Raw genomic sequence first — 27,093 nt, forward strand, 5'->3', positions numbered from 1 at the left:
CACACAGCTCTCTGTGGCAAAAGTCAGTGCCGATAAGATAAAGATATATGTGCAATTGCAAAAATCTTATCTGCGAGGTCGCTAAAATTAAACACCCTTGGAGCCTCCAAAAGTTGAATTTATATCCATTTCTAATACCTACCACCATGTATCTTTTGAAATACTGCCATCAAAGCAAACTCTAAAGGGAACCTGAAAAGCTCTCCTATACAGAAATTCCTTACACAATGTACAAATTAGTCTCAAAACCAAATAGTCAGGAGTTTAAGTACTGAGTTAATCCCCAAGCCAACAGGGCAAATGTAAATGTATCCATTCGGTTGCAGTTATGTTTACAGGCAGCCATTTGGAAAACCGATTGATACACATGTCATGATATTTCATTTTTTAATGACACAGGCAGATCCACAGAACCAGCAAGGCAAGACAGCGAAAATTCAGAGTTTGCACAGTAGTGGTGAGTTTCTAGGTATATAATTTTATTCTCTCTGGGATAAATGATGAGGTTCAGGCTTACCGACCCAAAGGAGGCTCTTATTATATTTTAATATCTGAAAGGGCTGATCTTTGAGGGACAGGCATACATTTTTGAATGTGGACACTGCCCTGGTCAAGATCTGTCATTCTTTGATGGTCACAGAGCAGGAACACCTGCCTCCCTCCCAAGTCAACTGCAATGAAATGTTACTGCGTGATAGCTTTCCACTACTAAGAAAATCAGCTGGTGTTTCCAGAAAATGGAAATGAATTCCACACACTGGTCTCCCTCCCTCCCTTCCTTCCTCCTTCACTCGGTGGAGTCCCCACGGATAAATGAACAAATCTCCAAAGTATTCGAAGACCACTCTTGGTAATAAGACTCTACTCTGTCTTCTGGCATCAATGAGGCCCAAAGTCCTGGAAACACCTGGACTGGATGGAGTGAACAGCTATGCTGTCTGGTTCTCCACTCTCTCCAACCAGCCCACTCACTTCTTTCAAGTCACCTGGGTGGGCCCCTTAACAAACTGAGTCTGACACCCTGAACTAGACTACCTCAAGTTACCTCTGGTACCCAAATTCTACAACCCTATTACACTCAGTGATGTTGAAGCCAGTTCTCAGTCAATGTTCCCACACTGCCTTCTTCCTCATTTCCTAAGAAAGGAGAAAAAGAATAAGAATACATATATAGCTTTGAGATAAATGTCAGTAACAGCTAGCTAAACACAGACAACAAGAATGAAGCAGGATCCCTCCCCCAATCTCATCCCTACCAACCCCCAGTTTCCTATATGCCTACCAGGCAAGGGAGTTATTGGTTCAAAACATGAATTATCAGATACATCCTTCAGGCTGAATGACACATGCAAATGGATATTCTGAGAACCGGTTACCTTGGTTATCCTAACAGCTAAAGCAGATTCACAGTGTGATCCGGGCAGCCCCATAAGCTGAATCAAAGGGTAGGTTGTAATAGGATTTCAACACAAGGAGCAAAGACACCAGATACCAATGGACTCATAAAGCTCACTTAAAAGCCTCTCGCTTTTTAACAAAGGAAACCAACCTCCCCCACCCTTCAACCCAGAGATCTTGTCCAAAGTTACTGAGATGATCCCCATCACCTTCAGGATCTAGAATCCTATTCTCATGGAAGAAATGGCATGCCCAAAACGTGGCTGAAATTTAGAGCTGAACCCAATGGTCACACTCCTCTTCCCAAGTGCCCTGGAATAAAGGGAATTCACGAATATGTGCCAAGCTCAGACGCCAATATCCTTACTAGGATGTTCCACCTTCTATAGCCAACTTCCACCTTCTATAGCCAAAAAAAAAAAAAAAAAAGTCTTCAAGTAGAGACTCTTTATGAACCAGGTATCTGTGCTTAAGACAATGAAGAGATCGAGCTTGAAAGGGGCTGCCGCTCTGAGGCAGAGCGGGCGTGACTTTGGGTATCTCCACCAAACCACCTCTTCAGCTGTCAAATCCTTTACAAAGCAAATATTTATACTGTAGCAGCAAAACCCTGAGCTGGACCGTTTCTTCTCTCACCTCCATTTTGCAAGATGCCCCAATCCAGTGACCCTGGAGTTCAGAGCCGCATTTGCTCTGCTTTGTTACAGGACAGCAGCAACAGAAGAGGTCAGAGAAAGTGTCTCAGAGGAATCTGAACTGCCCCCTTCATCCAACGGGGAACTGTACTCCTGCGGGATGATCAGAGCCTGTCTTGTTGGCTCTCATTTAGATCCTCTGTGCCTCCACAGACATGAGGAACGTCACCTGTATTTTCACTTCTTGTGAAAATACTCCTTACTGCTCGCAGGCGTGGTTATACCCTAAAGCAGGAGATGAAGCAGAGAGAGACAGGTGTTCGGCAGAAAACCACACAGACAAAAGTACCCAAAGAGTTGCTTCAAATTTTTTCCTTCCTTTTCAAAAACTCTGCGATGTAAGTGATGGCATCTCGATGTCCTGGGTGTGGTCCAAACAAGCAGCATGGACATGACCTGGGAGTTTATTAAAGCTGTAGGGTCCCAGGCCCCACCCCAGACCTAAAGACTCAGAATCTGCTTTCTTAACAAAATCCGCAGCTGATCCCTATACATACAAAGGAATGAGAAATACTGCTCTAGAAGCATTCTGATGCAGCTGCTCTTAACAGTGTTGGGATCGTGAGGATGATTCTCTGACTTCTAGAACCTACGTAAAAGTCTACGGAATACCTGGATTCGAATCGCCAGAGGAGCTTATTAAGAATTAAAAAAAATAAAACAACAAACAAACAAAAACCACAGATTTCTAGGTCCCCTCTCAGATCCGCTGAATCAGAATCACTGGCGCTAAGGTAGTTGTGGGGTCCACTATAGTTTAAGAATCCCTGCATAACTTCAAATCGTGCATCTTGTTCTGGGCTATATTTATGGGCTGGTTTCAATCTATTGCTAAAGTGATCAACATACCGCAACTGTGTTATCTGCAGAGACTTCAAAAAGCATGTCATAGCTTTGTAAATGCTCCAGAGTAAATGGGGTAGGGGCACTGTTGTGGAATTCTTATGAATGATATACATCTCTTTACAAATAGTTGATTTTTTAAAGGAAATGTGTGCATTCTCAGTAACACACATGCTTTTTGTGCTAAACTCTTCTTAGAAAATGACAGGCAGGCGTGGAAATGTCTGCACGAGCACACATCCCACCCCACCCCAACCCCATCTGAAATACAGAGGGACACAACCCAGAGTACGTCTGTATGTACAGGCCCCTGTGAAATAAACAGACCAGCTACAGAGCAAAAGCACCGTCCTTAAATCTAATATTCACTTTTTATCTAGAACCAAGCCAACTGATTTTAACAAGTAGCAATAAATAACCCACTACATGTTAGCTTTTAGTCATTAAACACCCTTCCCTTTTAATTAAAGAAAACTTAAAAACCGGCTCTCAACGGGGTCCTAAATAAAAACCCCTTAAATGTTTTAAGAAAACACTGCTTTTGAGACAAACTAGATGAAATGAATGATGAAAACTCTTCAGTGTTGAATGGGTTAGGGTTTCAAAGAAAACTAATTGCACTGTGAGAAAGAAGCAAGATGCATTTGCTTCTGAGTCCCTCCCTCACTTCATGCTTTTAGAGCCCCCAAGTTTTAAGTTGGGGGGAAAACCCAAATGTTCTTCATTAATATGAAAAGTCAAAATATTTTAAGGGGTTATACTTCCAACGGTTTCAATTTCCCTGATGCAGTTTACCTAAAAAAGAAAAGCACCATTAGTAATAGTTACGGGCGGGTATGCGGGGAGAGCCCTATACCTTATGCTTTGTTTATCTACCATTGCAGATCTGCAGGGATATGCAAGAACAGTTCAATAAACAGTACCATTTTACTTTTCAGTCCAAAGTGTTTTTTCATTCAATTAAGTTATTAAGACATGACTATAATTTGACTACATTTATAAAATAAAGCAAGTCTTTGGGTACAGTAACTTGGACAAAGCGTTTCCAAAAAGCACGGCCCTAAAGTCATGGCAAGCTGAGGGAAAGGCGTGAAAATGCCCATCCGTGAAAATGCCCGTCCATGAAAAGAACAACAGTTGCCCTTGCTTTGATGACCGCAGTATTTGGGAGGTAGCAACAGCCCTTCCCTAGCAGGCCTGGAGCGTAGTACTTCTTGATGAAATCGACAAACTTGCTGTTCTTGCTTTACATGTGGGCAGCAGGAACAACAAAGAAAGAGAAAGAGAGGGGGACACACAAAAGTCTGGCAAAACAGGAAATTTGAGGAAACTATTTCTGAAATGTAAATAAGGGTTTCTGTTACTTTCATTATTGCAGAAGCAAAGAAGCTACATTCAAAGAAAAGTGCTGGTTTTTCCTGTAAACTCTTAATTGTTCAGACATGAGAGTTGGTTCACAATGTACTGAACTGATATGTTATATACGAGTTGATAGCATCACAACAGTGACTAAAATTTATTTTAAGGGTTCCTTTGACCCTCAGTCCTCTTCCTACCCACCCCCCACTGGCCTTGGGGGCCGTGAAAGCAGGCTGTTCGAATCCCAGCAACTCCATGCACACACGGGACTCATGACAGTGTATGTATCTTCTTTAACATAAATTTCTTCCCTGGAAGCTGGGGATTATAAGCAGTTCCTACTTCACAGAGATATTGTGAGATACCAAAATTACACAATGACTCAACTATATAGCAAGGGCTAAATATGCTAAGTATTTTTATTATTAACAAGAGGGCAAAGCCTCTTAAAATCAACCCGTGTAATACCAGCAAGTTGGGGTTTGTTTGTTTCTGTGAAAAAAAAAAAATCTACGTCACTAATATTAATATCAGTAGCTTTATTTTTAAAGAAAGGGTGTTTGTAGGTTACTGCTAAAGAAAATGCCCCATATGAAAAAGAGTGCCCTGGCAACTTATCTCAGACATGTGTCATTTACCCTCAAAGAAAGCAGAACACACAAACACGGATTCTCATACTAGAATATAAAGATGGGTATTTGAGAGTGCTAAGAGAATTCCAGGCTGCTGAAGGCAGAGTTTATCATTCACACATCTTTACCACATTCTTAAATGTCTTTGCTAATCCTCACTAGGAAACTTACAAAAAAAAGAAAGAAAAGCATTCACAAATTCATAGAAATCAGAAATCACAGAAAGTTGTATTAGTAAGATTAAAGTATAATCTTAAAAATTGAAAATCTAATAAAGTAAAAGCCCCCCAAAACCCCCCACCTAACGTGCAGGCACACTGGATTCAAGCAAATCCTCATCATTGCTATACACACGATCCTAGAACATCTATGTAAATTATGATTGTGGTGCTATATACTGTCATTTTATTCTCAGTTAGTGTGGACACATCCTGCCAGGTACACACATCAAATATATTCAGTGATCACAGGAGAGATCCAAGTCCTGATGGGTACTAGCCACATCTTCATTTGCATCTCCATGAAATTCAAGTAACAACTTCATCAAAGGAGATGACCAAACAGAGAACTGAGTGTTAATTAACAAGACAGCATTTAATTCAGAACTATAGTGCCTCTGCAGATTCGTATTTAGAGCCTATCCCTTTAAAGCATACTTCGCTGTATTACGTCTCACGTTTAGACAACTGAGAACTCCCATGCACACAAACAGTAAGGGAAATGGCTCGACCACTGGGTAAAAATATGCAGTTGGTCCAACATGCATGACTGAGGCAATCAAAAGATATGTGTGTAAATTACATTTTTTTTATTGATAGTTATTGGTAGGGCTGTTCGCCACAAGTCATAGTCATTCCGTCTCCCCACTTTCCTCTTTTCAGCAAACACGCCCTGTTTCCCATCCCCGGCATGGGCGCACAGAACAGGAACTATGGGGCTGGAGGCTTCCGCACAGCAGATCCCAACCAGCATTGGCTACAACTCCAGCACCACGCGCCAATTTCAGGAAAATGAGAGTTCAGCCCTTTCTTTCCTCTCCATTTTTTGTAATCTCCTAGAAGCACAACTGTTCCAGAAACCAGCTCCCCTACCAGTCGGATATTTATACTAAATCTTCACTAAAGGGCTTGCTATTACAATGCTATCTCATCGATACAAGATTACCTCATTTCTGAACCACATCAAGCTGTATAATACTCCAACAATAAAAAAAAACATTGCCCCTCGAGAAAGATGCAGCCCAGATTATTTTCATGTGCTTATCAAAGCGGAACGCCAACATTTTTGTTTAATGCAATGCAAATCTCAAAAAAGAGTCAGAGTTTAACTATGAATGCAGCAGAGAGGCAAATATCCTTCCAACATACATGTGTCCATATACATAGTACTTACACACACATTATACGGGCACATGGCAAGCTGCAAGGAATCAATGGATCAGATCTGGATCAGAACCTTAAATATTTTCAATCTCTTAAAGTGCAACTCCATTTTCAAAAGCCCAGACAAGCATGAGATCAGATGAAATATTTTTTTTAAATCTTTGGGAAAACATAAAAAATCCCAGTTCATGACCAGGTGAAATATTCCACCTTTTTTACTCTGATTTGCAAAATAGGTATGTGGGGAAAGTAACAGAATACAGCATTTACCTACCCATTTAGCAAATAATATGGAAGACCTACTCTACATCTTTATTCAAATGAAAATACTTTTTGCCCAGCATTTATTTCTTCAGCTGGTAGAAACCCCACCCTGTAAGGAACACAAGCGTAAAGCAATCTCTTGCAATGGACCATTTTACTTATTCTGCAATTTCTTACCCAAATTACACAGGTATAATTATTTTGACACTATAATGAAAAGAAAATGGGATTTGGGCACCGTAGGTTTATCTAATAACACTATTTCTTGCCAGACTTCACAGCACTGACAGTCACAAAGAACCTTGTCCATTCCAATAGGAAATATTTGATTTTACTGTAGGAACATTATTTATTTTCACCAAGTTGCTATTATCAGAAAGGATATGATAGCTGAATAATAAAAATGAAATCAAGAAATTCTGGTGTTTCAAGGCTTTATTTTTTTTCTGCTCTCACTTTTGACATTTTCTTCCCCTGGAGAGACAAGATAAAGTGCTGTCATAAATGGGTGACTTTTCTTGTCAAATGACAGATTTGATTCTCCATGGCAACCACAAATCAAGGTGCTAGTAGGAATTAAAGCTTCTCTTAAAAGGCGTCTTTATGTTTATAAAATGAATTTAAATTAAATGGGTATTAGGTACAGTCTTTACCTCGATGTATTTGTTGACTGAAGAGCTCTGGATTGCAAGGAGCGCATTTGCATTTTTAAGGAAAGATAACATATTGTCCTGACAGATGTATAAACAAAGCAAGTTACAAGGTCATGCTTCATACACTAGTTTAGAGACCCAGGAAGGGTATTCAGATGGACATCTAGCAGTTAAGAGGTATTTAAATACTGGACAAGGTGTAAAAATTACTCCTACAGGGGAACACATGAAGGGATCTCTCTATTTCTTCTCCTAACAGAGCTTTCTTCTATTGCTAATTAATAAAGATTTTTATAATCGTCACAAACAGAATGGCAAAAGACAATCTCCCTCTTTATCTCTGTCCCTCATGTAATACAGATTTTTAAAAAAATCTCATCATTGCAAATGAGTACCCCACTCAAAATTAAATTATTTTAAGCCCCCCAAATTCCAGCACTGCTAGAATGAAACATTCGCTTTCCAGTGTTTTTAAGAAAAGCAAACACACACACAGAGAAACATGTATGATTTCAAAGGAATTAGATAATTAATCTGGGATGTAAGCGGATTTCCATTTTCATAAGAAATGAAAGCTGATGTGCTTCATTTTTTACAACATTCCTGGCCATTAGAACTTAAGAAGCAAAGTAATGTGTGAGTGGATCCTAAAATAATAAATCAGGTCCCATCTTCCTGATATTAGCAAGCCATTTACCTAGTCTAGAGGAGTGAGGGTTTTCAGGTCATAAATAATATTTTAAAAGTTGGAGTACAGCTCATTTTTGGAAGTTTCAATTACAGCAGAGGGCATTGCTAGCCTGCTTGAAATATACATTGTCAACAGTACAGTCATTCTGAGGGACATGTTTAACTTAAAGAAAGGGGAAAATAAAAGTTTTACACTGCATGCTGGTAGTTGGGAGAATCCATCATTCTAAATGGCACCCTCGTAAGCTTAGCCAAATTTGATTTTACGCCGTCTCTAGTTAAAAGAACGATACGGGGAATTAAATCAAATTCCTTTCATACAATCGTCTGATGGCACTGCCTTGGACTGGTGGGAGTAGCGCTGACAAGCTAAAGGAGGGAGAAACAGCCGGTACAATGACAACAAAGAGATGCACAAAATAGCTTCATCTAGCAATTTGTGACTTTAAACATCGATGCTCAGACCTTGCTTTTTGCGGGGGAGCAGGGAGGTCTTGTAATCTGTGGGGCTCAAAGAGACTTGGTCCACTCTTGACTTTTATCAGTACCGGCTAAAATAAAATGGTGCCCAAAAGTTATCAATCACTTTGAAACTCCATGTACAAAGCCTAATTTATGGCGGAGTGAGTCACCCTGAACTCTCTGTTTCAGTCACAATGGCTTCTGCTTCGTATTAGAATGAGGTGGGCTAGTGAACTTATTCTCATCCTGCGTAAAAAGTCAAAGTAGCATCACGTCTAAAAACCCAGGTCGACCAATGACACAGGGACGAGCGCTTGTAGCAACTGCGCATAACACCAGAGACACAATGCAGGTGCCGCAATATTGTGACATCACCCTTAAAGATGGGGGGCACAGGTGTGTGGCGTCACGACCTCCCAGGACGCCTACCTAGGGAGCTTGGCAGTGCTTGGTAGTCTCCTGGAGAGTGTCTAAAAACGGGGTCTCGTCCCTCTGCAAAACACCTGGACCCTCCCTTCAGAGAGAGGGAGGTATCAAGACTACCGGAGTGCTCAGAGGGCCTTCCCATAACAGCGTGTGCCTTAAATAATGTCCTCATCAGAGACAGAAAGTTGTCGAGACCCTACAGGGACCATACGTAAACACTTGCTGCATAAGATCAGAAAACACTTGGCTAATGTACTACTGGATAAAACAAATTGCTCATTAAAATAAGACCCGCCAGGATAGAAAAATGGGATTGTTATTTGCCTGGAATTGAAATTATTTACCATTTTGTTTGAAATGGGCACAAAAATGAAGAATGTGTAAACCTATGTCAGTCATGCAGTGGAATCCGGTTACTCTGTTTAGATGTCCCTGTCACAGAATGAGCTTAGGAATTTCTCGAGAAAAATAAAACATGGTTCACTTCAAACAACACCTTCCACCTGCCTTCAGGAGTGCTCTAGGCTTTTCAGGGGCACACAGGGCCTCACACAATCATGTCTTCATGCCAGGCCGATTCCTTGGGCAAGGTTTCCTGTGTGGTAAGCTCCAGTCACCGTTTGGCTAACACAAAATATAATAGGTGAGAGCCCATTCATGTACAGTTGGAATTTCAGTGTCTTCCACCAAATTCTGTGTCATAATTAAAAATCTGTTAGATGTGAGAGGGAAATCATTTTATCTGTGTTGGAAATCTGGACTTCACTCGGAATAAGTTCCATTTAGTTTCATTATATTCCACAGTCATCCAACGTTGGAAAATTCAAGCCAGCTACCACCTACAATGTGCTTTTAATTTTTTTAAGATTAAAAAGAGAGAGAGAGAGAGAGAACATAAGCAGGGGGAGGGGCAGAGGGAGAAGCAGACTCCCCGCTGAGCAGGGAGCCCGATGCGGGGCTCGATCCCGGGACTCTGGGACCATGACCTGAGCCAAAGGCAGACGCTTAACCAACGGAGCCACCCAGGCGCCCTACAATGCTTTAAATCTCCACGTGATGTGGCTTCACCTGGTCCAAATTAAGGACCTCCAAATATATACAGGTGACTTGTATTTATGGCTCAAGGTGAGCCAGCAAGCTGCTCTCCTCCACAAATGTTCTCCAATGCTCTGGCACGTATAAACCCACCTCCTACCCTACCGCCTCCTGCAAATAAATCCACTAACTGTATTTTCACCTGAGAGTGCCTGCACCTCGAAGTCCAGTGCTTTACTGAACCCCAGGCTCCTGGTCTCCATGCCCCTTTGATAGAAAATCTCTCTGCCTGCCACTCTCAGACCTCGCCATTGACGGCAGGGCGGGTGGGCGGAATTTCCACCAGCAGGTCACGGGTACAAAAGCCAAAGCTCACAGCTAACAGGTGGCTGTGGGTTCAGGATATTTCAGGGCCTGCTCAGGCAAGGCTGGCATGGGGACGCATCCCTCACTCGGGAGGGCCCCATGTGACTGGCTCTTCTAATGGCCCCACGTGACTGGTGATACTGAGCTTCCCCAGGCTGGGCTCTTCCCCATGAGAAATGAGGATGACAATGCCTACCTCACGGGGGTGCTGTAATTTCAGTTACAGTCTGTAAAATGTTTTGTGATGCCTAGAGTAAAGCACTGGCAGATGAAAGCACAAAAGCGGTCACAAGGGTAACTGCTGTTATTGTGTCTTGACCCCTGACCACAACTCTATTTAATTAATCATCTTCTTGAAGCTTTGTCTGGCTACACCTGACATGGATGGGAAAAGTCTAGAATGAAGAATGTGTCCTACAGAGGCATGTATTTTGTAATAAGAAAAGTACTGATGATGAGAAGGAGGAAGGAACTGGCAGAAGGAGATCTTGCCTGAGTAGTACTTAGCAATGGCATCAAGCATACATTTCTGCAAAGGCTGGGGAGGCCAGCTTACCAATCTGTCAAAATGGTTATGTTATTTAAGAAAACAAGGTGACTGCCCACAGGACTCAGGCAGTCTGAATCAGGAGCAGGGGATCTGCACCTCCCGGGATGCCCTGCTCACCCCAGCATGGGGCTCATGGCCAACTGTCAAAGTTATCAACCCCTAAAGAAGAGGAGGACCCTGAAAGTTCCCTGCGAGGGTTCTCCTGGGAGGGGGCAGGTAAAGCAGAGGCCCAGCTGCTACTGTTCCATCTTGTCCTCCTCGGGGAACCGAGCAGGGCCAGGATGCCTTGGGCTCTTGGGAACTGGAAAATCAAGACACCAAACAATGCTACGCCCTCCCCACCTGGCTCTTCCAAGATAGCCCTTCTCCACAGGTAGTGTCAACAATCAATTTTGCTTCTGCTTTACCCTTCTCACCCCCAGAGTGTGAGAGTGAATGAAAGATAGCAAGTGCCCTCTCTGGTCTCAGCTCAACAATCACTCCCTTGGGGGACCCGGACTCCCGCCCGTGTATTATACAGTGGCATTTATAGAGGACTAACTTTCTGCCAAGCAGGGGGCTAAGCAGGGACTCTGAAAGCCAGACTGCCTGATGTCCAATCTCCACTCTGCCCCTTTCTCCTAATATAACCTCATGTGAGTTGTTTTCCATCTAACTCCCCATCTCCTTATCTGTAACATGGAGGTAAGAGTACCTATGGCAGAGGGGTTTTTTTTCATCACGTGTTAATCAAATGAGTAATTCTACATAAGTACCTGAAAAAAAGTCTGCCTAGAATTGTCACATCTGCCTCATAATAATGCTATGAAGTGGATACTAATATTCTCTCCACCGGGCAGATGGGAAAATCGAGGCAGAGCGTGCTTAACGGATTTGTCCAGGACGGGAGAGTTAGTGAGTGCTCTAACCTAAGGAGCCCAGCCCTGGAGCCCACCCTCTGAATATTCTTCTATAATCCTGCATGCAGAGCCCACAGACCTCTGTTCTGTATCATTTAAGATGGCACCAAAATCTTACATTTATTCGCAGAACGCTCCATGAGGGCAGGGACTATGCCCGGTTTCACTCCTACTATCTAGGACTCAGCACATTGTAGGGGCACACGGGCTAAGTAAATGAGCAAACCCATCCCAGAAACATGCTGGGCAGGTGAAAGTAAACATTTATGAGGCTGACAACCATGAACAAGTCTGCACAGTAACCTGTAGCCCAGAGATGCCAGCTCACGGTCAGCCTCCCCCAGACCTTCCCAGAGTGGCTATGATACATTCTCTCCACCCCTCACCCCACTCATCGACCCCCAACCTCTCCTGCTTTTCTAGCGGGTCCTTATTCTTGTCATAGGGCTGCAAAAATCTGATCAAGGGCGAGCTGCTAACTTTTCTCTAGAAAACAACTTTCCTCAGCTATTTGTCAACTTCTGTCATTCAAAGGGATACAACACAAATGTATATCTCTAATGAAATTCACAGTCAAGAAAAGTTGTCATCATCTAGTTATATCTGTTATGACATACATTTCATTTTGTTCAATACATAACAGAGAAGCTATTTAATCAAACAGAAGATTCTTGCTAAAATGACAGTCCAAGCAATGTCCAAACAAGCGTTTATTATGCTAGGCGAATCTGATCAGGATTGGATTGTTTTCAGCGGATTTTTTTCCCTTTCCTCTTCCATTGAGAAAATAGCTTGGGGAGGGTGGGTGCAGAAAATGACGCAAGACAATGGACTTGAAGGGATGCTGAGTCAGCGGTGTGTGTGGGTACTGGAGCCCCGCCCTTGGGTCTGTTGGGAGAATGTACAAAGATACATCCCACCATCTGGAGGGCCATAAAAGGGTTTGCCAGGGCAACAGGTTGTGTCTTCCTTTTCCGCACCATATAATTCCTCACAAGAGAGGTACCAACCCAAACACAATACACAATGTAAGGAATGAGGACTCTGTGTTTCTCAAGGGATACTTAACCATGGATATATTTTGTTTATCTTTACAATTTAATAAACACTTAGCTTCAATGAGAAAACACGTATCATTGCAGAAGAATTTAGTGAGCCATAGAGCTAAACAGCCCAAGGCCAAAAATACAAAAGGAAAAAAAATATGTTAAGGAGGAACTGGGTACTTGGGCTTTGGGCACTACAGATGGTACGAATTCGAGGGAAAGAAAAGATACCAGTAACATTCAGAGGATGGCCGCTCTCTTCCTTCTGCTGCATTCACTACACAGCACCTAGAACAAAGTGGGGTATCAACAAAGAACTGTTGCATGGAGGGACAGAAGGACACACGGGGAGGCAAGTGGGTAATGGATGGATGAAAGACCTCCCACAAAAAAAAAGAAATGGCTGATAAAAATGATTTTAATACATTATACTGACAGGTGGTGGCCCATTACCACAGGAACCTCTTCCCCCCTGCTCTTGCCAAAGGTGGGCCCTGTGCTGTGTCAAGGCAGCTTTACTATTAAGGGAAAAAAAATATATATATATATCTTTCAAGACAGTTGGTGCGGGCAGCCTGTGGCTAAGAAACTTTCTTTTTTCCTAGGCCAGGTTAATTGGTCACCACGACAACAATGACACAGATTATCAATTAGCCAAACGTTTACTACGCTAACGTTCTAAGTGAATGAGGGATGATCAAGACCAGTTGTGCTCATTCCGGAAGGCTTGCTAAAACAAAGACTGCTGGATCTCTCCCTCCTCAGAGTTTCTGATTATGTAGGTCTGGGATAAGACCCAAGAATTCTCCTCTCTAACAAAGTTTCCAGGTGATACTGATGCTCATGCCGTGAACAGCAGAACCACTGATCTAGACAATCCCTAAGGCTCCTCCCAAATGTAATATCCTCCAAGTCTATTCAGGAGCTACCAATACTCTTCTGAATGGAATGAATTTTGAAAAGGAGATCCAACACTATTTGAGGCATCATAAAGGTAGGCAGCATCACTAACTTTAACATCAGGATACCAATCCAACAGTCCTCACTATGTGGGATTTTTAATCCTCAGAGTAGCAAATTTTTTTATATTACTGTGTTCTTTTTGGGAGAGTTAAAAATGTCTGTCAAAACATTTGAAAAAATCAATTTCAAAAATTCAATCACAATAAGACAATATAAACATGAATTCAGGAGCCTGTAATGAGCTTCTGCAGGGTCCTCTGCACTGAAAGTCACTGCTTGGCTTCCAACAGGATCTGCAAACCAGCCACCAGATCACCTACCTCAAATATGCCTAAATGACATCAAGGTGAGGGTCCCCGACATTTCTCTTTGGTGGCATCCTACTCCAGAGTCTGACCATCTTTAAAAGACTCTTGGCATGTTATCACATCACACAGTATTCTCAACTGCTCTTCCATAGTTAATGCCTTCCTAATGGTAGGTGTTTAGAAGGCCAAAGGGTGAACACCCCTTCCTTATAATTACTGTTCCTGTGTACAAAGACTGAACAGAACGCCCCCTCACATATACACATACCCTTGGGCTTCTCCTCTCTATGTTAAGTGGTTCTGACTCCTTTAACCTTCCCGCAAAGATCCTATTCGCACACCCTTTCATCGTGTTCGCTGATCATCTCTGGAAACTTTCCAAAATCCCTACCCTTTTCTTGTCCTCCACCCGGGGCTGGGCAAGTCATTGGTCCTTTCATCTTTCACCATACTTTCATTAATACATTCTGAGTCATGCGAGGTCTTTAATACCAGCAATGCAGTGCTGACACAAGCGTAAATGGGAAAGGGGAGGGACCAGACACATCCACGCTACTAAAGGCAAAGCTATCGAGACGACTTGCTTGAAGAGAAAAAGGAGCAGGACCAAGTTGGCAAATGGGCACTGGAGCAAGACTCAAAAAGATATCCCAGGAGCCACTGTCCTGAATGAAAACTTGGTGGCAGGGATGGCTGGGGCCTGCAGAGCACTTATAACTCTGAGCAATTCCACCAGCGCTGGGTGTTGGCTTTTAAATGGCAATATCCAAATCAGAGAGGAAATGACAGTGCATTCCAAGCAAAACTGCACACATTTAGACAGACTAAGAAAATAACAATAAAAGGGCAAATTTATTCTGCATGTGTGATCATGATTATCATTACATCAGGTCCCATATATGCCCAGCCAGAATAAATATTAACCCGTTTTATAAACGACTTATACTGCATTTGTGGATACAGCTCCACCCAAACCCAAAACAACACTGTTTCCATAGTAACCAACAGATTTCAAAGGAGGAAAAAGGAAGGGAAGACTTCAGAACGGAGAGCAATCAAATAAAATAGCCAGCATCAACAAAATATGTCAGCATTATTTAAAACACACATTTAGGACCATTCTATAGTTTAATCTCTTTCCCAGAACACCAGCTCCTTCGAAGCCACCTTCTAGTAAAGCTGGTCCTCCCACCAAAAAAAAAAAAAAAAAAAAAAGCAAAATTGTCTCCATTTTAATTGAGGAAAGAAGTACATTTCTTGAGTCATTCCTGGGATTCAAATGGGAGTATGATGAAGAAAATAACATCTACTGGCTGACTTAGCATGCACTGAAATTCAGATTAATTACCAATTGGTAATTATGAAACCTCAACTGGGCTTTGATCATCCTATTAGGGTATCTATTCTCTTGCTGAGAATGTAATGAGGGGAAAAAGAAGTAAAAGCCAAAATTCAAAGCCAGAGAGCTAACGACCAGAAAAGCTGCAGACCATCACCAACTGACAGCCAGGTTTTTCCCTGGAACTTTCTCAAATAACAGTTCCCCCCCAGTGAATTTTGCACAGAGATGGTATGTAATAGCTCACCCACATTCCTGCAGGTTCTGTGGGTCTTAAACCTGTAAAACGCAAGGTAACCTCTATAGGCAGCACCCTATCTGCAGGATAGGACTGGCCTCATGCGGGGTCTTCTGTGAACTCTGAAAATCCACAGTCCTGGCAATCTCTCCCTCTCGCTCTCTTTCCTACTGCCACCTGATTTCAAAATTGTGCAGACTAATAAGAGTAAAATATTCAGGTGGCACCTGGGTGGCCCAGTCGTTGAACGTCTGCCTTCGGCTCAGGTCATGATCCCAGGGTCCTGGGATCGGCGCCCGCATCGGGCTCCCTGCTCAGCGGGAAGCCTGCTTCTCCCTCTCCCACTCCCCCTGCTTGTGTTCGCTCTCTTGCTGTCTCTCTCTCTGTCAAATAAATAAACAAAATCTTTAAAAAAAAACAAAAAGAGAATAAAATATTCGTAGGATGGACAAATGGGTATCTTGCGTCCCTGGCTCCTAAATGTGATCTCCCATGTTCTAGCTGTGCAACCTTGGGTAAGTCATTTAACCTTCCATTGACCTTCCTGCCCCTCACCTTCCTCAATCTGTAGAACAGGAATAATAAAAGCATCTACCTTACAGAGATGTTATAACAATGAAATGAATTAACACATAGAAAAAGCTCAGCAAAAGATCTGATACACAAGAGAAGAAGGCTGGTGTGACCATTAGCATTATTATTATTTGTAAGTAATTCCTCTTTCTTAATGAGCACAATCACATCCGGATGGGGTTTCCTTAGAAAAACCTCTCAGTGTGGCAAAGACAAGTACGCTGAGCAAACACCTTGGGAATGATTTCACTAGGAGGTCTTGAGAACTGCAACCGCACTGCCCGTCAGCTTGTCCTGCATGGCTTCCGCTGCCAAAGCAGACAGAACTGGGTTTGAAACATGGGTCACGGCCGTGTGACCATGAGCGGGTCCCTTACTGCGCCTAAGCCTCAGCTTCTGACCTCTCCAACGGGAGCAATCAGAGTAACCACCTTTTGGTTACCTGTGGCAATGATCAAGTGGGAGAATTCCCACGCAGCATCTCACCAAGGATCTATGACATCCCAACATTAAATATGTGTCCACTTTTATTATTCTTACATTGACGTGCTCACACAAAACACTGATTCAGCAACTATTTACTGTTGTGTGTGCAAGGCGGTGTGTGATCAAAAGTTTACCTGACATGGTCTGTGCTCTCATGGAGTTTACCGCCCACATGGGAACAGTGACATGGAAAAGGCAGACCCAAAATATAATTACAAACTCTGACAAGTGCTATGAAGGAACAAACTAGGGGAAAGTGACTAAGGTTTATCAATGACAAGAGTATGTCACATTTTAAATATTTTTCTCCGTACCCAAAAATGACCCAAAGATGCTATAACCCATCAATGATCGCCCAGTCCCCTAGTCTAAAAGCTTGCAGTATACTAGGCTTTTCCAGAAAGGACTCAGTACTACTACAGGGCCTTACTTTTAGCCAAAACCATAGCAATGCTTCCATTCTTTTCACCCCAAATGAACAACAGGCAAGGTTGATGTTTATTTACAGCAGTCACACAAGTTAATATGAAAGTGATGGGGGTGGGGGTGCGGTAAAAATCAGACAGGCTACCTTAAAGCCACACTGTCAAAGACTCAACGTGTTTTTGTTCCCGGGCTACTTTATGAATCACCAATATCATAAATATCGTAAGAACCCAGCATACGCATGCAGCTCTGCAAGGTGAACAAAATGAAAGAACCACGTTCTGATGACTCATAGTGGTTCCATCTGACCAGGCCAAGAGAGACTCCACAGCATGACAACAGGTGACTCCCGAATTTAAGGATTTATCTGAATGTGTTCTACAACCTTATTAGTACACTTTTCCCCTCCTTCTTCCTCCAGTTTGCCTGATGATAGAAGACGCACAAATGTAATTACATTTACATTTTATTATGAAGTCAGTGAGTCACTCAGAGTACATGTTAGAACTTACATTTTATTGTTTTTCATTATGTATTGTGTGCTTCATTGCCTTTAGGGTCGTATTGTTGTTGGGGGAGGAGTTATAAGTATGGAATACTTATTTTGTGGACGACACACTTTTCTGTCAGGGTCTTTGTTTTTAACGCCACAGAACGACTCTGACTCCAGATTACTGGAACTCTGTCATTTACGTGCGGCATACGATTCTTCACAGGGAATAAGGATTTGGACTTTGGAGATACGGTATGCAGAAATGTTCACACCCAATACAAAATATATAAAAGTGATTGATTAAAAAAAAAAAAAAAAAAAGGGAAAATCAAGGAGGCCCAAGAGAATTCAGCCAAGTTTGAAAATGTCTTCCCATCTTTTTTTTCTATGTGAAATCAAATCAAATGCCTTCCTATTTTTTTTCTATGCCTCACTTAAAATTACATTCTTCAACCAAATATTTTGGGCGTTGGTTCCATTGGCTTTACTAGATGACATCTGGGCCCAGGGATGTAAAAACAGATGCCAAACTTGAGGCAGAACTGCTCCTTCTTCTTCCAGCCATTCGACTTTGAAACCAGCCCCGAACTCTGACTAGAAGCCCAAGACCAGAGAAGAAACAAGAAGGATACACAAGTTTACAGTTTTACCCATAGCAAGGTATTTTATTAATTTTAATTATTTTAACACATAACATCAATATGTAAAAAAAAAAAAAAAAAAAAAGTAGCTGGACTTACTAGTTTTTTCCCCCTGAAAGTGAAAAGAGAAGGGAGGGCACTTGTCTATATACTCCCACTTATTCCAACTCCCTCAGCTATGACTAGACCCCTAGCTGCCCTTTACAGGGTCCTGCTATCACAGGCAGGCACTGCACCGAAGTACACCCCTTGCTGAGTCTTCATGATGATTCAGTGAGAGGGTTTTCTTTGCATTCCCATCTCACAGATGGGAAAACCAAGGCTCAGAGCAGTAAAGTAACCGAAGAAAGGCTCAGAGAGTTACTAAGGAAGTGAGTCAAGATTTGAAGCCAGAGCCTGGCACCAGCGCCCGTGCTTACAATCGCTATACATCCATAGACAAATATTGGTCTTCATTTCAGCTAACAGACCAACCTCTCGCCCATGTAGCCCATTTCATCTCACAAGATCTTTCTGAGGTATGTACTATTATATAATAGAGGAAGATAAAAAGAGGTACAATTGCGTTAAGTAACTTGAACCAAGGACACGCAGCTAATAAGTGTCAGAACCAAGATTTGAAGTAAGATTCTAAACTATGAGCCTTTAAATACTCTCCAAGATATACTCCCCAAAAGTGTACTTCACTTGAACTTTCAGGGTGGTAGATGGGATAAGATGTGGAAAAGAAGCAACTAGGAGGGATCCCACTTGTGATCTTAGTTGAGATGATAACATCTGCCTTTCCTCCCAGATTGTCAAAACTGTGTCCCAAAATTTTGAGTAGCAAAACTCTAAGGTAACAAAGTAGAGCATGGAAGATCACCCATCACTCAAGGCCTCTTCCTACAGTGAAATGGCAGTCACAGATACAACTGATGTATAACCACTTTACCACCAAATGAAAGAAAGGAAAACAGTAATCTACTTTCATGTCCAACATTTAATGCACTGTCCAGCAGGTAAACAGTAAACCAAATTATGGTTTAAGACAGTGATCCTCAACTGGAGAGCCAAGGAGTAGGGTATCTGGAACATGTGGGAGCACTGTTGGCTGTCACAATGACTGGGGGACACCAAGAATGCTAAACACCCTGCTAAAGGGATGGCACAGATGAAAAGAACTGCTATGTCTCAAGTAGGAATGGCGCCCCCTGAAAAATATAATCAATAAGCCCCACATGGGTGAGAAACTGGTTTTTCTCATTCCAAGGACATAAGACAGGCCCTGGCCCATAGAGGGAACTCAAAAATAACTGTGCAATGAGTAGATGATCTATTATACAGTCAAATAAAAGTAACTGTAATAAGGATAATATGAGAGCATGAAGACACTTATGTTACAGAGAGAAAGCAGGACACAAAGTTACTAGCACAAGTGATTGCAACTATTTATTTAAATACTGCATCCAGAAAAGACTAGGAAATGGACTAAAATATTCAATTCTTGTTTCAGAACAGTGAAAAAATTAATGATTTTCCCCTCTACTGCATAAGTATGGTATCATTTATGATGAAAGTAAAAATCTTAAATCATATTTAATTGGCCAAAAGAGATCTAGAATAGAAAAACAGTGGAGAAAAAAAAAAGAAAAATACTGGAGTAGGGACGCCTGGGTAGCTCAGTGGTTAAGCGTCTGACTCTTGGTTTCAGCTCAGGTCATGATCTCATGGATCATGAGATGGAGCCCAGGTCGGGCTCTACGCTCAGCGGGAAGTCTGCTTGAAGATTCTCTTCCTCTGCCCCTCCCACCACTTGTGAGCGCATGTGCACACAAGTCTCTGTCTCTCCCTAAAATAAATAAATAAATCTTTAAAAAAAAAAATACTGGAGTACAAGCAACCCTGAATAAATGTGGCCAAAAGGAGAGTATGAAAGAGTTTCTAAAAAAGATAAATTATGACCATCATAATCTAGACAGATTTTCCACTCTCACTTCCAAATCCAGAGTACCATAAACTAAAGTCAATAGTTTACAGCCCCTGACTAGCAAAGTTTTCTTCATCCCAGTTCCCCACCTCTGGTAAACACACTGCCATCCACTCTCAGACAAGGTCAATGTTCAAAGTCTATTTTTCCCTTCTCCATCCCATGCCTTCCCCACTGCAGGCATCCCCTTACCCTCCCAGTCTTTGCTACAATTTCTGTACTGTCTGTCCAAACCTGCCTTCTATGCCCACTATCAGCACCCTAACTCAAGATCTTTCCTCTCCTCTGGAAGCTGCACGATGCCTTCCTGCCCTGGTGAAGGGTAGTAACTTTCCTATCATGTGCAAGCAATGCCCAGAATTTTTAGTATTCTAACTAAGACGATCAAACATCACTATTAAATTCTCAATGGAAGTAGCAACTGCAATTTTTTTAAAAATAATGATTAGTTAGGAAACTAAGTTTGGTCTCAAACATTTCTACCAAAATATACCTTAATGGCAGGGCACCTGGCTGGCTCAGTCAGGAAAGCATGCAACTTTTGATGTCGGGGTCATGAGTTCGAGCCCTATATAGGTGTGGAGACTACTAAAAAAAAAAAAAAAAAAAAAAGAAAAAACCTAAATGGCAACGGAGGAAGGGGGGGAGTGGAGGATAGTTTATATCCATTCATGAGGCAGGAAAAGTCTGGAAGCACTAATCAAAGAGGACCTAAGTAAGCAGGAAAAGTCATGGTCAAGATTCGAAATCTTGTGTTGTATGTCAGCCTAAATGTGTCCGTTTAAAATGATGCCTTTTCCCACTGAAATCTTCCAAGAAAAAGTGCCTCTTCATAGAGATAAGCTAGAGTAAATTATTTTGTGATTTAATGAGGATCCTGACTTCTCTGATGTATGGACCTAATGGTATGCATGTGACCATTTGAGATTTACAGGTCTACATGACCAAACCAAAGACAATTAAAAAAAAAAAAAAAAAAAAAAAGATTATCTGCTGGCATTTAATGGCAAACTCACATGTTCATTAACTGTTCTACTCTTTAACTAGATGTGTCAGTGTGGTTACACGGACTGGGAATGACTTAACGTGGTTTTCTCACAGATTATAATCCATGAGTGAATATTTACTGCTGGGCTGCATTTACAGTAGATGAAATGAATTCATTTAAAGAGCATTCTAGATTTTTTTTTAATAAAACAAATTGGCTAAGCCTTTTTCAACTTCAGCAATGTTTGCTCCCCTTTTTAAGGAAAAGAACCTCTTAAAGATTTCTGATTTTAGAAATATGGAAGTGGTACGTTCTATAACAATGCTGCCGGAGAGAAATAGAAAACGAGCCGCATATGTAATGTTTAATTTTCTAGTGGCCACATTAGAAAGATAAGGAACAGATAAAATTAATTTTAGAGATACATTTTATTTAAACCAATATATCTAAAATCCTATCACTTCAGTACGTAGTGAAGTGTCTTTGAAATCCAGTGTGTACGTGACACCTTGCCCATCTCAATTCCACACTAGCCACAGACACACTTTGTGTGACCAGCAGCCACACACGGCTAGCACAGGTACTGAAAAGTACAATTCTCGAAGATCATATTGCCCTGTCCATGAAAAAGAGATTTCCTAAAGAAACTCTAACCTGATCCTATTTTAGAAAATTATCATTATTGTTTGGGTTGACTGTATTTACTTTTAAATGGAAGGTCTTTACCAGAGATGGGACTCCAAATAATTCCTATATAATGTACATGCTTTTCAACCTCCAAAAACTATAAATTACCTCCTTAAAATCTGGACAAAAATAACACTCATTAATCGGGTTTTTTGTTTGTTTTTAATTTAAGGTTCCTGCCCCTCAGTCTGATTCACAGTTGAATAACAAATTATTAGGCCCATGATATTCCCTGGGAACTCTACTGCTTTAAGAATCTGTTTCATTAAGGAATTACTCAGTCTGAAGGAAATTTATTGACACTTATCTCATTTTCCCTCCTGTTCTTGGTAGGCGACACCTGTGATTTTCAAAGACCAATGGCTAAAGATGAGGGCCTTTATGAATCACAAGGGCCTTGAGCTAGTGCTGCATGTACAGCTTCCTCCGGCTAGCTTCCACAATCTTTCTTCCTGCAGCAATGGGTGCACTGTGGGTGTGACACAGCGCCCTCCAGAGGATCCCACAGAAACAGCATAAAATGGCACATGCCACCCCCCCGTCTCCAGGTCAACCAACAAGCAAGTACAAAAGTTCAAGGAGCTGGAACTACTCAATCTAGCCAGATCCTCAAATTCTGAACACTAAATCCCTTATTGCCACAGAATTCTTGTGTTTCCAAATCTATTTCTAATGATCCCCCCAAAAATGTAAAACTCATAATCTCCAGCTAAGCAGCTGATCAAAGCACGATAAAATGAAAAGTCTGGGAACTGTGTGTAGGCTGCCATGACTTGGCTCATTATTCTCATTTCCTTAATAAAATATATTTTAAAATAACTCTCCATTCACATATTTATAGTACAAAGTTAAAACTGTAACATTTTGATTCAAATAATTACATAGGTAACCTCAGCAAAAGCAATTCTGTCAATGTACACCACCACACAACATAAGATTAAAGACACATTTATAACCCCCTAACACTATTTCTCTTGTAACATTCAGCCTTGCATTCATAATGCTGATTTGCATATTAGTGCTACATCCAACTCAGGTAACCATGACACCTCCAAAATAGACACAAGCTTATAAACATGACCAAGATCCTGTCAGATTATTCAAGTGACATTGGAAAAAGAATATTACAAGGTAATTTCTAATATTGAGGATTTGTATCCATACATAAAATACCAACTGAAATAGATCTTCAGAATGAAATTTCCTAAAATGATTAAAGTAAAATGTGAAACCTCACAGTTTATACAAGACAAGAAACATTTGGCTGCAAATGGTTTTATAATTTTGCTAATTAAAAATTATCCCATTTTCACTTTGGATTCATCATGTAACAGAAACAGGAATAACCTTACCATGCCAGAAACACAAGCAAATGATTAAAGTTCTACTCTCAAAAAAATCTTTAAAAGTTGGCAAAACATTTCATTAGGCTACAAATCAAAATCCGTCTGTCCTTGACATCTCTTTAATGTCTTCCAGATTCCACATCTACTTTTTTTTTTTAATCACTCACTGAATCACTCAGAAATTAAAATATGTTAAAATACCACTCATCTTGGACCTCTAGAAAAGTCCTCTGGGATCGTACAACCTTCAGGCCCCTCCACATGCGCAATGGACCCATAATGCCACCAACTGATTTATGTAAAGTATTCCATAAATTTCACAATGAGAGAAAAAAAAAAAAATTCCCAGAATCGTGCCTTCATCAATAAATCTGCTACATGGGAAGAATATAAATAAATACTAAAAAGGGGCCACCGTGAACTCTCTCTTCTGAAGTTTGCCAAGTGGAAATGGGTATAACTATGATTAAAAATAAAAATCTCTGAGCTTCCAAGGTGTTACCAACAAAATATGCCTACAAAAAGAAGAATGCAAGTGGCAAGGAGGTTGACTGATGAACACGTATTTCTCTGTAAAGCTAATGAAGGCAATGTTTACAGCGCATACTTATTTATTTATGCTTCCCTTCCCTGAGCCCTCCATGTGCCATGGGAGTCAGTGTGCGTTAATGGCACTGAACACCAGAGAACCTTCCAACTGCGAGTTGCAGTCACTGTGTCAGTGGAAACAATGAATCACAGACATGCAACCTGGGATGAGTTGTGGCAGCACCTTACATGTGTCACCAATGTGTCATGTGACACGGCTGTTGCCATGGTGAGGCTCCATGTTCGGGAAATGTGTTAAGTCTCATAGAAGGCACCCAGCCATCCCCCAACATACCCATGCTCGTGAAGGCGCTCTGAAATCTTTCTACTGCCGATAACATTGTGATTGGCTTCCTCGCTGGGAGTCTTGTTGGAAACAGGGGGGAAGAAAGTCACTTGGGGAAAGCTGAAAGAAAATCAAGTATAGCATCCCCAGTGTCTGTGGCAGCGGGGGAGGGGGCCTCCAACACAGCCAGAAGAGCACTATCTTTAAAAATAATAAATCAATTCTTTCGATGGGATAAAAGTGGGTTATTCCCATAAAGGGAGGGAATTTTTATGTTACTTGTATCATTTCCGTGTGTTCAAACAAGGGATAAGGATAAAGAGACCAAAAACTCCACAATTTCTTGGGTAGAACAGAAACACTACATGGATTGAGGAGATATGGATGAATCACCCTAGTCACGTTTACCAAAAAATCCTCCTCTTGGGCTTTTCTTACCAGAGTCTCCCATTTTACCCTAGCACTGCTTTTGTTGCCTGAAAGCATGAATAAAAACCGTAAGAGACTCACCATCGTGAGGACTGAAGAATCCCCTTAAGGACTGAGCAGACGGTCTGGTGCACGGGAGTGACACAGGAAGCTCCACTGCAGGGTCCAGAACCACGGCTCTTACTATCACTTCTCTTTAGCTACCTGGCTCGGCACAAAGAGAAGCCTATTCCAGCATACTGACTTCAAGGGAAGATTTACAATTCTTCAGCAACAGTTTCTTTACCTGCCAGCTTCCCGAATTTGGAATTCAAGAAGTGGGTTAAGAAAAGTCAAAATGTTTCCTTTCCACACAATAAAGACAGTTTTGTCAAAAAGAGGCACCTTTAAGTGAATTTTACAGATGCGTAGACATATAGAAAAAATATACCTCTGTGGCTCTTGGTGCTGTGAGAAACCACCAAGATGGATGGTTACAGGACACCACACCTCAAGCCCTCCAGGAGCAAAGGATCTTCGGCCTGGAGAAGACTCAAGAAGGACCCACGGCCGATCTGAAAGTAACTGATGGATTATCGTGTAGAAGAGATGGGTTTTGTAGCATCTCAAGGTACCAAGCCAAACAATTAAGTGGCAAGACCATGGGTGGTAGATTTTAGTCCAATTTAAGAAAGAATTTTCTAGCCCTAAGGTTTGGTCAGAGATAAAAATGAACTTCCTGAAAGATGTTAAGTTCAACATCCCAGAGTGACTCAGATGGTCTGGATGTTCGTGGAGCAGCAACACAGCCTCAAAGCTTTAGGCACAAGATGCATGGGACAGCAGTTGGCTTTAGTATTCCTTCGAACAGTAAATACCTAGGAGTCTTTGGATGGATATGATGTCTATCACTAGGACACATAGGTACACATACATAGATACACAAAATTCACATCCTGGAACACAGCAGAGAGATAATGGCAAATGGGCTGTAAGAATCCAAAAGCACATTTTTTATTTAGGGCATAGTTTAGGGCTCATAGCTCCCTATACCATTCGCTGAGAATTTACTACATGCCAACCTTTTTGAAATACTTTCTGTGTATTAACTCATTTAATCCTACAATCACCTACGAGTTAGGTACTACTATCATCCACATTTTAAAGGCAAGGAAACTGAGGTACAGAAGAGCGTCATAACTTACCCAAGATTCTACTGTTAATAAGCGGCAGAGCCAGGATTCAAACCCAAGTAGTCTGGCCAACATCCTGTGTTCTTAATCACCACATTTAGCTGTTTATTACACATTAAAGGTTCTACATCTTGGCTCTGGATCATGGAATACGTTTATTTTTCATTTAATAAAAAAAATAAAATAAAATAACCCTTTGCAAGGCTTTCAACCTAATTCTACCTTCGCTTTGTTCTCTCTGCCACTTCCTACATTTTTTATTACAATGGAAATTTCTGTGAAAACATATTTGCTTCTTGGGGGTTCATCTTTTCTAGATGTTATTCCCCAGCTGCAGTAACAATACCTTGGTTCACAAATTATGGTGTGCCGAAAATTAGAAACTCTTTTCCCTTTCCATCCCAGCCAATTTTATCGTGATATTTGATAACAAAATATTCCTCTAGGTTATTCTCCTGTACCTTTCTTGAAAAAACTTGAAAGCCATCCTTTTCATTTCTCTTCCCTGGTCATACATTTTTTTTTTTCCTTACTCAATGCTGTGTTATAACTTGGCCTCCATTTTATTAAAATGCCCAACTCTCTGAATTCACTCTTGCCCACGTTTACCCCTGCCTCGACTTCCCTCACCTGTTGATAAAAAATTAAAATCTTCAGCAAAAAGTGGAGAGCTCTAATTGAAGATATCTTCTTTCCAGAAGGCTCACACTCTCTCTTTTTTTTTTTTAATCATTCTCATCCTCCAGAGATTTCTTCACAGAAAATCAAATGACACACATTATATGTCTCCTGGTCTCCATTTCCCTCATGACAAAGTCAGGGACACTGAGAAGAAAATTTCCTACTTTAATCATTCAATACCACCTCTCAGAGTTTTGCTGCCCCCAACAACCACTTGTACAATAATTTTTGTATTTTTCTTTAAATTTCTCAATTTTATTAAATGTTGCATTGAAGGAGTATTAGCTGAGACACCAGACCTGATGTGCGAATAGCATTTTTGCTACATAGTGAATATAGAATACATATTAAAAATAATACCTCTTAGGGCGCCTGGGTGGCTCAGTTGGTTGGGCAACTGCCTTTGGCTCAGGTCATGATCCTGGAGTCCCGGGATCGAGTCCCGCATCGGGCTCCCTGCTCGGCAGGGAGTCTGCTTCTCCCTCTGACCCTCCTCCCTCTCATGCTGTCTCTCATTCTCTCTCTCTCAAATAAATAAATAAATAAAATCTTTAAAAAAAAAAAAAAAAAAAATAATACCTCTTAGATTTTCAAAAATGTTCACCTGTGTCTTCCAGCAAACGAATCTCAAATTCCACCGCTGAGATATACAGCACACTTCAGAAAATGCTCGTACTGAGAATACAGCTCTCAAGCTACTTTCAAAGTCTACTTTTCTTCCTTGACTTGTTTTCCCTTTCACTTCATCTTTTACCGCTAGCCTCACTTTTACTTCTAGTT

The 27,093-nt window shown here is 41.3% G+C and overlaps 1 protein-coding gene across 3 annotated transcripts in view; it reads right to left on the bottom strand.

Annotated features, from left to right (window-relative positions):
* Window positions 1–26,641, bottom strand: part of FOXP1 (forkhead box P1) — a 480,210-nt gene extending 453,569 nt beyond the window's left edge. For all 3 annotated transcript variants that reach the window (XM_032411758.1, XM_032411759.1, XM_032411754.1), the window contains exon 1: window positions 24,542–26,641. The gene's annotated coding sequence lies outside the window, so the exon portion shown is untranslated. The remainder of the gene's footprint in view (window positions 1–24,541) is intronic.
* Between the last annotated feature and the right edge of the window lie 452 nt (window positions 26,642–27,093).

The sequence above is a fragment of the Phoca vitulina genome, unplaced genomic scaffold, assembly GCF_004348235.1.
Source record: "Phoca vitulina isolate PV1807 unplaced genomic scaffold, GSC_HSeal_1.0 scaffold13, whole genome shotgun sequence".
Taxonomy (NCBI): domain Eukaryota; kingdom Metazoa; phylum Chordata; class Mammalia; order Carnivora; family Phocidae; genus Phoca; species Phoca vitulina.